Genomic DNA, 12,262 nt, shown 5'->3' with positions numbered 1-12,262 from the left:
AAAAAATCCCTTTGTTGAGGCAGGTGTGCGGACTTCAAATCCATTATCCTGTCGGCCTCCACCAAAGGGAAGGGGCCGGGGAGTGGTTAGGCAGCAACTGGACCCAACTCTTCCATCAGCCCTCCTCAGGCAGCCAGGCCAGCTTCTCCACCCCTGTCCCCAGAGAAAGCTCTAGACACAAGGAGAGAATCTGGACAGAGGGGCCCATGGTGCACCAGGGAAAAGAGAGGCAGAGGGGATGAGTGGGGGCAGGTGGGTGGGGGAACGTGCCACCAATGAGCAGTGGGGTGGAGGCAGGCACTCAGCATCTTCAGGACCGGCTCTGTCCTTTATTGGCTGGGACCTTGCTCTCATCAGTCACTTTGTCCCTGTAGCGGGGGAAGTTATTAAGAAAAGGTAAAATCAGCCAATACACGACAGCATTACGACACGCTCATAGGGAGCTTTAGCCCGCTGAATGGCCACAGCACCCCCATGCTGTGGTTATCCCCTTTATATGGGATGGGGGAAACTGAGGCACAGGTTGGTCAGGCAAGTAGTGGAGCTGCGGTTTGAACACCAGCTCCAGAGCCTGTGTTGTCAGCCCTGCTCTCTTCCCTTCTCCGAAGAAAGTAAGGGGGGGGCCACTCAAGATTTGTCGGGCTGCCCTGGGTTCACCAGAACAGTAAAGCCGCCTCGTCCCAGAGAAGAGCCAGGACCTCACACAGGCTCTAGGAGGCTCCTGTGACCTGCCATCGTGCTTGCTCCGCCTCTGCTCAGGCCACACGCCTTGCTGCCCCCACCCTGACCAGACCCGGCGCTGCCTCCGAGCCTCTGAGTCCCCACGTGCTCCCCACCCCCTCCTCCAGACCACTGTCCCGTTGGGAGTCATAGCTGCGCCCCTCATCCGCACATCTAGGGCCCGCCCACCTTTTTGTCTCTCCTAATGGAGGTGTTTACTCATACACCCGCCCCTGCAACTTACCAGCCTGCTACCTGCTTCCCTGAAGTGTCCATATCCCCCTCCCCAGGGGGACCCTGGCCACAGAGCCAATCAGGCTGGACTGTCCCAGCCGGGGCAGGGCTGTCACACAGAGAGGGCTACAGCTCCCTATGAGCATGTCATAAGCTAACATGCCACAGAGCCCCCAGGACCTGCCAGCCCACCGCACCATGTGACAGAAGGCCCCAGGGTGAAGGTGGTCTAGGGGCCAGGCGCCAAAGCAGACCAGCCCAGGATTTGTGTAAGACGCGGCTGGGCCAGGCCCTGCGTCCTAATTGTGACCTCTCCGCGGCCCTGGCGAGTGAGGAGGGCTTGGAGCAGATTCGGTGAGATTTCTCAAAGGAAGACAGATGTTTCCTCCTGCCAAGAGCCGGGGCCGATGCAGGGCTAAGGCCCCCGTGACCTCGAGGACAAACCCCTCAACGTGGTGGCGTGTGGTGAGACTGCAGGCCACCGTGGAGGGGCCACCTCCCGCAGGCTGTGAGCAGGGACGGTCCGGAGCAGGGACTCGGGAGCAGAGGAACAAAACAAGCTCTGAGAAGAAAGGAGAGAAGAGGTATCACTGGTGATTACAGCCCAATTTCTGAGCCGTTTCTGTTTAGTAAGGAGACAGGGGAAAGTACAGTAATTTTCTTCAATGAAAACAGGCAACAGAATTCCCTTTGCCTCCTTCCCCTTGCAATTAAGCCCTTCTCTGCAAATGAAATGATTTGGTTTTCATGGGGACTAATTTAAGCACACTTGGAAGGGCCGCTGAACTTTTTGATTGCAAACACCAGCACGTGCAAAACAGAACCCCCAGCATCGATGCCAGGCTGGTGAGGGGGGCCCTGCCACGGAGCCCGGGGCTTCGAAGGGGCGAGGCGGGCTGAGCCCCGGGGTGGGAGTCCAGCTCTGCCCCTAAATCTGTGACGCTCTCCCTTCTCCAGCCTCCATCCCTACATCACAGGTGAGGGAGCAGAACTGGAGCCCGGGGGGGCAAATGGTCTGACACACCCGGGGACGACAACGAGCTGAGGATGTCACATGCTCTCCGCCACCCCTCCCATCAAGCCCTTTGAATCTGGGCTGGCTCTGTGACTGCTTTGACCAGAGAAAGATGGTCAGAGGGACACTGGGCAGCCGCAGCCCGAGGCCACCCCTGCGGCCCAGAGCCACCACGTTAAGTGGCCCAGCTGCCCTGCTGGAGAGACCCTGTGGGGAACAGCTGCCCACCTGCCCCCAGCTGGCACACCAGATGCCTCAGTGAAGCTGCTTTTACCAGTTCCCACCCAGCCTGCCCAAGTGGCAGGGTCATGAGTAAGTGCACGGTTGTTGTCCGTATTATTATTATTACCACCTTTTCATTTGAAACAGTTTGAGATCCACAAGAAGATGCAAAAGTAGTACAGAGATTTCTCATGTACCCTTCACCCAGCTCCCCCCAGTGACAATATCCCACCAAACTGTGGCACATTGTCAAAACCAGGAAATTGACCTCGATACAATACTAACTCAGGCACGACTTTATTTAGATTTTACCAGCTCTTTTTTTCAACTTTATTTATTTATTTTGAGAGAGAGAACATGAGCAGGGGAGGGGCATGAGGGGGTGGTGCAGAGAATCCCAAGCAGGCTCTACACTGCCAGGGTGGAGTCCAATGCATGGCTCGAACTCATGAACTGAACTGTGAGACCGTGACCTGAGCTGAAACCAAGGGTTGGATGCCACCCAGGCGCCCCAAGATTTTACCAGCTTTACATGCACTTCTTCTGTGTGTGTGTGTGTGTGTGTGTGTGTGTGTGTATGTGTAGTTCTATGGAATTTTGTCACATGAAACCACTAAGTTTTGGGATGGTCTATGACTCATAATGAATAGCTGATCCAGGTATGGACAACATCCCCCAGAAGTGTGTATCATCACACAGACCCTTGCGTGGAAGTAGAAGAACATTCTACACTAGACTCAGAGAATGAGCGTCCGAGTGGTCTGACGGGAACCCAGGACGGCCCTGAGGGACAGGAGCAGCTAGTCTGCAGAGTAGTCACTAAGACCACTTGCCAGAATTCCTGGCACTAGGAAAGATGAGGCTGCCTTACTCCCTTTGAAATTAGGCACAGCCACATGACTGGCCTCAACCAATGAAATGCTGAATGGAAGTGACAAGGGGCAAGCGGAGGCAGAAACGTTAAGACCAGCACGCGATCTGTGATCTCTTTTCTTCTGCCCTGGTGTGATGCTGCAGCTGGGGCTGCTGCCTCAGCCTGGGTCCCGGAGCAAGGGTGGCTGGAACCAGAATCCCCAGCTGACCCCCAGTGCAGTAGCATGAGCAAGACCTCAGTGTAGGTGGGTAGAAGCCGCTGCCAAGAATCGGGGGTGGTTTGTTACTCACATCAGCTACCTGATGCAAGTAACTAGCTTCTGCCACCTTCCCTGAGGGAAGAACAAACAGTTGCATGAGGGGAGCTATAGGAATAGCCTCTGTGTTCCAACATCCAGTGCCTGGAGGCTGGGGAATGGACTAGAAGATTCTGGAAGGTCTGTCTGGGCCCTGGGATCTTGTTCATTCCATTGAGGCAATGTCTGGCAGGCTCTGTAGTGAAGATCTGGATCTTTCCGAGCTGGCTAGCCCTGCTATGCAATTACCGCAAAGAGAAGGCCTGGGGTCCCCTGAAGAGAAGGATCAGAGGAACATCACTCAGTGGGCGCACGGGCAAGAAGGAGATCTCACCCCATGCAGTGGTGCTGACTCCACCATCGGCAGCCACAGCCAAGAGGAGAAAGAGCCGCGCCTTCAGGCACCGCGCCTTGTGTGTTTAGCAGCAGAGGGAGGGCCACACAGCTGTCCAGGAGAGCCACGGCCCATGCTGGCTGGACCAGCCTGGCCCCAAGCTCAGTGGAAGAGGCCAGTGGGCATGGCCAGGTCAGAGGCTCTTTAAACAGAGGCCAACGGGAGTGAGGACACGTGGGTGTAGCCAGAGCGTCCCATCCCCCACAGGGACACGTGCACAGCAAGCGGCTGCTGAGTGCTAAACCCCCTGTGGGACACAGGTGCCCAGGATCCCCACCAGGATCCAAGTGACTGAGAAGGGCTGACAAATCTCAGCCGGAGGAAAGTGTGTGTGTGCGTGTGTGTGTGTGTGTGTGCGCGCGCGTGTGTGCGTACACACACATGCCTGTGCACGCTTGTGCTCCAGCCACCCAACGAGGCGAGGGGGCTTCCTCTGAGATAAACACGCTCCATGTACTTTATCAAATTTGCAGATGCCACACAGCTGGGGGGGATGATGGCAAATACACCAGATGACAGAGCTGGGATCTAAAGAGAAGTTGACAGGCCGGAGCGATGGGGTGGATCTAACGAGATGAAACTTAACAGGGACGAACGTGTTTATTTCGTTTTATTTATCTATTTGTGCCCTGCCTCCATGCGCAGAGGAACGGGGAAGGAACAGTGGCTCACAGGCAGAGGTGAAATTACACTGCACGCAGGACCTCAGACCTGACTGCACAGACCCGGGGTTGGGGAGGGGGTCGGGGGCTGAGCTCCAGGGTGGGCTTGGGGGTCTAGGGATGATGGTCGGTTCTACAGGCAGCAATGTGGGGTTGGTCTGAGGCTGCATCAGTAAAGGTATAGCATCTAGGTTGAGGAGGGTAGCGGGGACTGGGGAGCCAGGGCACCTGAATCTGAAGTCCAGGGTGGTCAGGCTGTCCTGTTGGGCAGCAAAGGCCGGCCTCCCTCCATGCCACCCACCTGTAATCCATCTCTCCTTTCCTCCTCGGGCCAGGGAACCGTTAGGGCAGCCTCACCTTTCAAACATGTGCCACCAAGAGTCAGGCCTGGGCCTCTGAGACATTTGCAGGGGACACATGGGTTGAACCCTCTTCACTCTCCACTCAAAGCTGGCAGGACTGGGCTGGGAGTGCCAGCAGCTTGGCTGAGGCTTGGGAATGAGATGCCTCTCCCCTTGATAGGTACCTCCCAGTTTCTCAGAGGGGTCTCTTACTGGCCTATTCTCTTGACTTTGGCTGGGGACAAGATTCAGCAATAAGATGGTCACTTGCTGCAAACATCATAAGGGTGTGGGGGGTTCTGAGGCCTTGTGAGTATAAGCCTCAGGGAGACAAACCGTAGCTCTGTAGGAGAAAGAAGGTCCTCACTATTTTGAGTCTTGGGCTGCCTCGAAAGGTAATGAGTCCCATGTCCCTGGAGGTATGTAAGCAGAAAAACTGAACAGGCACTCAGCAGAGATGCTGGCGTGGAATGGATGGATGGGACTAGATGAGTTTGAAAGTCTTGCCCTACACCGAGATGCTTTTCGTTAAAGCTTGACCGAGTTTTTCATCCATGGGAATCCTTCTAAATGCTGCTCCGTGGGGTTTCAATAGTAAGACTGAAAAATAGAAGGAGCTTAAGGTGGCAGCCAGGGATGAGGGTGTCTGAGTACGAATGAGGGCACTGTGGCCACAGAAGGTGGCCAGAGGTCATCAAAGGAAGGGAAAGACTCCAAACCCCAGGTAATCAGAGTGTCCTGTGTCCCCACCATGCAACTTCTCACCGTGCAGGGCTGGCCAGAACCCAGGAAGCCTCTCCGTGCCCCCTCTCTGCTCCTTGTCCTTTGAGGGGTAATGAAGTCTGCACCCCCACCCCTGCCCTCAAGCACCGCTGACACCCCACCAGAACCTGGTGGGCCAGGCAGGGCGGGGCCACGGGCCTGCAGAAGGATGCCACCCCCACTGCCACAGGCCCTGCCATCCTGCCAAGGGTCAGTAAGAGACCAGGCCTGGACTGGCCTCCCAAGTGCTGACTACTGGGGTCCTGCCAGCCACCAAGGAGGAGCATCAGGTCCTTGAGCAAAATCTGGTCTGGAGGGAAGAGGAGCAGTAGGAATAGACCCTCCCCTCCACTGTGTCACCACAGACTCACCCATATTGCAGACACGGGCCCCCTATCTCCTCCCCTCCTCTCCTCTCTTTGTGAGAAGATACCTGGGGGATAAGGCTCTTTCCTTACCCCTTAGCTGTCCAGGAGGACTTCCTGGAGGAGGAGTGAATCCACTGCAGGTTCTGGGGAGAAGGTGTAAGCTTATGTGGGGCAGCAGGGCTTCAGGGAAAGGGAAGAACAAGCTGGAGGGGGGAGCCAAGCAGAACGCAGGGATGAGATGGGGATATCCCTAGCTGGCAAGGGCATGGACTCTGGCTTTGAAACCCAGGTTCTGTGAGTACTTAGGCAACATACTTCCTTGGAGCCCGGGCTTCCCATCTATATAACGGGGATGACCCAGGTACCAACCTCACAGGCGTTGAAAGGATTAAATGACATGTTATACAGCACCTGGTAAATAGACAGAACATGGTGATGATAATGATGAAACTGTGTGACTCTAGGGGCCCCTGGTGGCTCCGTCGGTTAAGCATTCAACTCTTGATTTAGGCTCAGGTCATGATCTCTGAGTTCATGGACTTGAGCCCCACGTTGTGCTCCTCGCTGACAGTGCAGAGCCTGCTTGGGATTCTCTCTCTCTCTCTCTCTCTCTCTCTCTCTCTCTCCCCCTCTCTCTCTCTGCCCCTCCCCTGCTTGTATATGTGCTCGCTCTCTCCCTCAAAAATAAATAAATGGGCATTGTTTTTTAAAATGTGTGACTCTAGGGGCGCCTGGGTGGCTCAGTTGGTTAGGCGACCGACCTTGGCTCAGGTCATGATCTCACAGTTCGTGAGTTCAAGCGCCACGTCGGGCTCTGTGTTGACAGCTCAGAGCCTGGAGCCTGCTTCGGATTCTGTGTCTCCCCTCTCACTACCCCTCCCCTGCTCATGCTCTGTGTCTGTCTCTCAATAATAAATAAATGTTAAAAAAAATTTTTTAAATAAAACGTGTGACTCTAGAGGGTGTGACTATAAACAGTCACCAGTATTCAGACTTCAGCTACTACAAAGAACTTTCCTAAGAAGCAGAGCATCTCTGCCTAGAACAGGCTACTGCATGAGGTGGTGAGCCCCCCGTCCCTGGAAGTATTCAAGCACTGGTGTTCTGGGGAGGGATGCCTGTGCAGGGATGGGTGTGTGTGAAGATGGCCGGCAGGGGTCAGCAATACAGCAGGATGGAAGGGAGGGGTGGTCAGAGCCAACCCCTGCCCCCCCCCCCTCCCTGGGCCCAGCTCTGGGGACAGCAGTGACAACTGGATCAGGCTGCCTTGCTTCCGGGCAGACAGCATCCACAGGATCTTGCCCAGGCTGTGGCGTGTCCTGCAAAGTCAGGTCAGAGTCCTGACACCCAGCAGGCTGGGCAGGGGTGATGGGAAAGGAGAACTCTGAGGCTTCCAATGAGGATCCCTGAGGCCGAAAGGCACAGTGCACCTGAGGGGACTCTGGGCAGACTGGAGAGGCCAGAACAGGGTGCTGGCAGCCCAGGATCTGAAGCTCGAGGTACAGGCCTTCAGAAGGGTCATTTGGGTGACCAGAGCTGGGGCCTGCTCGCCAAGCCATCTGTACCCAAGCCTCCTTAGTACTCTGTCTGAGGACTGAGGCCTTCTTCCCTTCTCTTTTCCACAGTGGGGCTGACAGTGCCTATCACACCCCACCCCCAGTGCTGAGCCCTCCCTCAGCTCCACCGGGGGCCTCCCAGGGCTAGGAGACTGAGGATGAGTAGACAGGGCTGGGGAGGGCCAGGGACTCAGCCATGTCCCCAGACCCTGTCCCAGCTGGTACAACCAGAGATCCCTAAAGACGGTGCTTCTCCCTCTTCCCCCTCCAGGACCAAAGAGCGGGGCCTGTGATTGGGCTGCTCTGGGAGAAAGGCAGTGGAGTGGGGCAAGGAGTGGGCAGGAAGGGGAGAGCCTAATATGTCCCCTGTCCTGGTGCGTAAAGCCCCCAGTTGGCTGTTGGGGGCACCCACCTGGGGCTGAGGGAGGGTGAGGGGTTCATTCCTTCACCTGCCCACTGAGGCCTCCCACTCAGGGAAAGCGGCTGCAGCCTCCACTGAGGCAAGGGGAGCTAGGTCCAGGTAAGAGCTGACATTGCATAACAGTGGTCAACAACACTCGGATGTGGCTGATGTCCTCTGCCCAGCCCCAGATCCACGGAGGAGGTGCAGGTCCCTCCTGGCTCCCAGAGTGCCCCCCACCTCCCTCTGGGGAGGGTGTACCAGGACAGAGCAGGACAGGAGGGAGCCTGGGGCTTCAGCGTGGCTCCAGGGACACAGGGAAGCTTCCCTGACAAAACCAAACCAAAGCCAAAATAAATAAAACCTCTCCTAAGAGAAAAAGGTCTGAAATTCCACCATTAAAGATTCATTCCTTTAGCTTAACACTTTGTCCTTTTTAAAAATGCAAACCTATCAGAGCCTCACCTACAAGTAGGTTTGTCAAAGGAAAGAGAGAATGCCTAGCATCCGTGAGGAGGCCAATGGAGAGCAGCAGTGGGGGTGGGTTTCCCAGGATTTACTTTACTACAAAGCTACAGAGCTTTGGCCCAGGGCCAGCTCTAAAGACACCTACAGGGGAAGGAAGCTGAGTGTCCCGGTGCTGTTCCTGTGTCCAGGGAGTGAGACTGGACAGAAGAGACTCATACCCCTCCAACCAAAGACACCTTTCACATAGGCACACGCCCCCACGAGTGTGTAAACATGTGTACCTGCGCACATGGGCAATCATGCCCCCCACCCCCCATCACCACACCTACCCTCCAGGTCCAGGAAAACTCTGGGCCCAGAACACCTGTTGGGGAGGGTAGGGTGGGGTCTCTGCTATCCCTCCCAACACCTCTCCGGGGCGGTCGCCTTGAGCTACATCCCGCCAAGCAGTTGCTTTCTGGTTTAGGGTCAAAGCTTGCAGCCAGTGAGTATTTATGGAGGTTTTGCAAGAAGGTGCTGACATCTGAGAGGCGGAGAGATTAACCCATTAGATTAACCCATTATCAAGGGTGAATTTTTCACATTAACAGGTGCCTCAGAGCTCCTAGGGCATCCCTCCCGCCCTCCCTGAGTGTTCAGCCCGTTCCACCTGGACGAACCCTCCTGCACCAGTTATTTCTTTATAGGCTTCAGCAGGGCAAGGGGAGGGGGGCCACTTTGGCACATTGGGCCAATATACCTGGTGCCTCTTCCTTCCCTTCTTTTTTCTTTTTTTTTTTTAATGTTTATTTATTTTTGAGACAGAGAGAGACAGAGCATGAACGGGGAGGGTCAGAGAGAGGGAGACACAGAATCTGAAACAGGCTCCAGGCTCTGAGCTGTCAGCACAGAGCCCGACGCGGGGCTCGAACTCACGGACCGTGAGATCATGACCTGAGCTGAAGTCGGCCGCTTAACCGACTGAGCCACCCAGGCGCCCCTTCTTTTTTCTTTTTTAATTGTGGGAAAATATCCTCTCCTTTGAAAGTAAGTTTAATTCTTTTTTAAAATTTATTTATTTTGAGAGAGAGCTAGTGCACACGTGCGTGCGTAAGTGGGGGAGGGGCAGAGAGAGAGAGAGAGAGAGAGAGATCATGACCTGCGCCGAAATTAAGTCGGACCCTTAACCGACTGAGGCACCCAGGTGCCCCTAAGTAAGTTTAATTTTTATAAAAATAACACATGGGCATCATTTTTAAAATCAAATGGTGTTTCATGGTTGGTACATAGCAGGTGTCCCATGAATGAATGAATGAACGAACGAATGAACAAACAAAAGAGGAGCCCCTCTTGATGTTTCTCCAGTTCTTCACAACAGGGGCACCTAGTGAGAGAGGCAAGGAGCATTCACATCTTGCCTAATAGGTAAGGAAACTGAGGCCCAGAGCCGTGGTTAGGGGTGTTAGACAAAATACAGGCAGCCCAGGGACTTGACTGAGGTCACCTGCAGTTTGGGTCTAGACCCAAGCCCACCCCTGCTCTGGACTCTCCAGTCAGCTTGGGGCTGCCCTTCCTGGCAGAGCCCTAGGGCCACCGTGTTACCCCAGCCTGGGAAGGTGAACTGGCTTCTCACATAGCAGGCCTAATTTTATCTGCTTCTTTAGAAGGGCTGGAAAGGGTGCCAAAGGAGGCAAGGTCAGAGGGCCAGAGCTTTGGGGGCAAAGCTGGTCCAGGGCTGCAAGGGACTCCTCCAGCCCCAGAACCTAGGGTCCGGGCCTCCAACCTGGTCTTTCCTAGAAGGGCAGGCACCAGGTAGCCAGCTGGGCCAAAGTAAGACCAGAGGTGAGAGGGGAAGTTTGCAGGGCCTTGTGGGATCCATATGGCCAGGTCCTCACTGCATCTCACCTGGATCACTGCTGTACCCCCAGAATCTAGTGCCTCCCAGGGGCTTCTCAAGGAGAAGTACACTGAGTTGGGAGCCAGTGCCTCAGTCCTCCCATCCATGAAATGGAAATAATAATGGCACTTCCGTTACTCCATTACTCTGGGTGACTGGAGGGTTAACTAAATTGAGAGAATTAGGGTCTGTCTACAACAGTGCCTGGCACATAACAAGGGCTTCATTTGTATCTGCTGATGTTGCTATTCCAAACGTCATGATTTGAGCCCCTACTCTCACCCCCAGGCCACACAAGCCTCCCCCCTCCCCGCACCCCCTGGGGCTCCCAGGTCCTCCCAGCCCCTCCCCTCGCTGTCTGCAGCCTTCTCCTGGGGCAGGGGAGGGGGAAGGGGGAAGCAGCCTGCAGAGAACAAACTCCTTGACCACCAACACCCCCAGGCCCTGCCTGCGTAGGGATGGCTGCCAGGGGACAGGGTGGGGGCAGACCAAGGACGGATGGCCACTCCAGCCCTGCTTGCCCGACTCAGCAGAAACCAGGGCCGGCAGTAATGGGCTGGCGGCCCCCAGCTGCAACCAACTTCATTTTCTGTCACAATTAAATGATCACTCGAGTTTGCTCACGCTCACTTATTCAATTACCTTCTTGGCCCTGAAGGACTCACAGAGAAACAGCCATACATAACCCACATCAGCCAACCCCCCAGGCTGTCATCCCTGCACATCACTCACTGGCCCAGGCCAGACTTGTCTGCGAGCCCAGGACCATCGCCACGGGCATCCCTGTCCCCCAAGTCAATCCTCCCCGGCACCCATGGCCCACATCCGAAAGTCAATCCCTAGCCCGAGAGCTGGCAGATCTGGGCCTCTCCTGGCAATGCATGCCCACCCGTGTATCTCTGGGGGGCCGCTTCCTCCTGCAGGCCTCTCGTTCTAGGCCTCTGTCATCTGTGAAATGACAGAAAATTCTGTGTGAGTTGTGAAGTATTACCCTTGTAGGAAGCTGTGGTCCTGGCTTCACAGTCAAAATGTGGGCACGATCAAAGGTGAGACAAGGTGTCCTCTCTACCTGCCTGCACCCCCACCTCCTCTCTAGGCCCCTCCACTCCAGGCTTCCACACATGCCCTGCTCTTCTAGCCACCATGCCTTTGTGGGTGCTTTTCCCCTTGCTGTTCCCTGCATTCACTTCTCTTCCCTGCGTTCGCTTCTCCACCCTTTACGGTCCAGCTTGGATTCCATCGCCCCTGGGAGGCCTGAAGTCTGCCCCTACGGCAAGCATATTGACCTCTCCCTCCTTATGCTCCCACAACATCCTTTTTTTTTTTTTTTTTTTTTTAATGTTTTCTTATTTTTGAAAGAGAGAGCGTGAGCAGGGAAGGGGCAGAGAAAGAGGGAGACACAGAATCTGAAACAGGCTCCAGGCTCTGAGCTGTCAGCACAGAGCCCGATGTGGGGCTCGAACCCACGAACTGTGTGATCATGACCCGAGCCGAAGTCGGACACTTAACACTGAGCCACACTCCCACAGTATCCTAGGCACTTGTGTGGTACCTACAGGTTCTGCACATGGGAGACTATCCCAGGATCAAATATTCTGGGCCACTGTGCCCATAACCATGTCAGGGTACGAATCTCACTTCAGGGTTGGGAAGTGTAGTCACTGTGGTTCCCCTCCCTGAGTCCCATCTGCACAAGGTCTAACCATTTATAATCATAACAGTAGCCAATATCTTGGAGGCCTTGTGTCACACACAGTGCTAATCGGTTTTTACTTGCATTATCTCATTTAAACACTACAATAACCCTAAGAAAATTATCCCGGCTTTGCAGATGGGGAAACGGAGGTTCAGTAAGGTTGAGACGCTTGTCCAAGGTCCCATCACCAGGAAAAGGCTGGGCTGGGACTCAAACCCAGGTGTGTCCACACCCACAGTCCACGGTCTTTGCCTGCCCTCTGCCCGTTCGGCAAGAAGAACTAGCCGTCTCCGGACTTGGGTTCAAGTGTGGCGTGCGACTCTGGGCACCTCTCTGCTGTAGCCTCTCTTTGTCTCTCACCTTCTGTAAAATGAGAAGA

Source organism: Neofelis nebulosa, chromosome 6, assembly GCF_028018385.1.
Source record: "Neofelis nebulosa isolate mNeoNeb1 chromosome 6, mNeoNeb1.pri, whole genome shotgun sequence".
Classification (NCBI taxonomy): domain Eukaryota; kingdom Metazoa; phylum Chordata; class Mammalia; order Carnivora; family Felidae; genus Neofelis; species Neofelis nebulosa.
The sequence above is the reverse complement of the archived record's forward strand: the minus strand, read 5'-3'. Positions refer to the sequence as shown.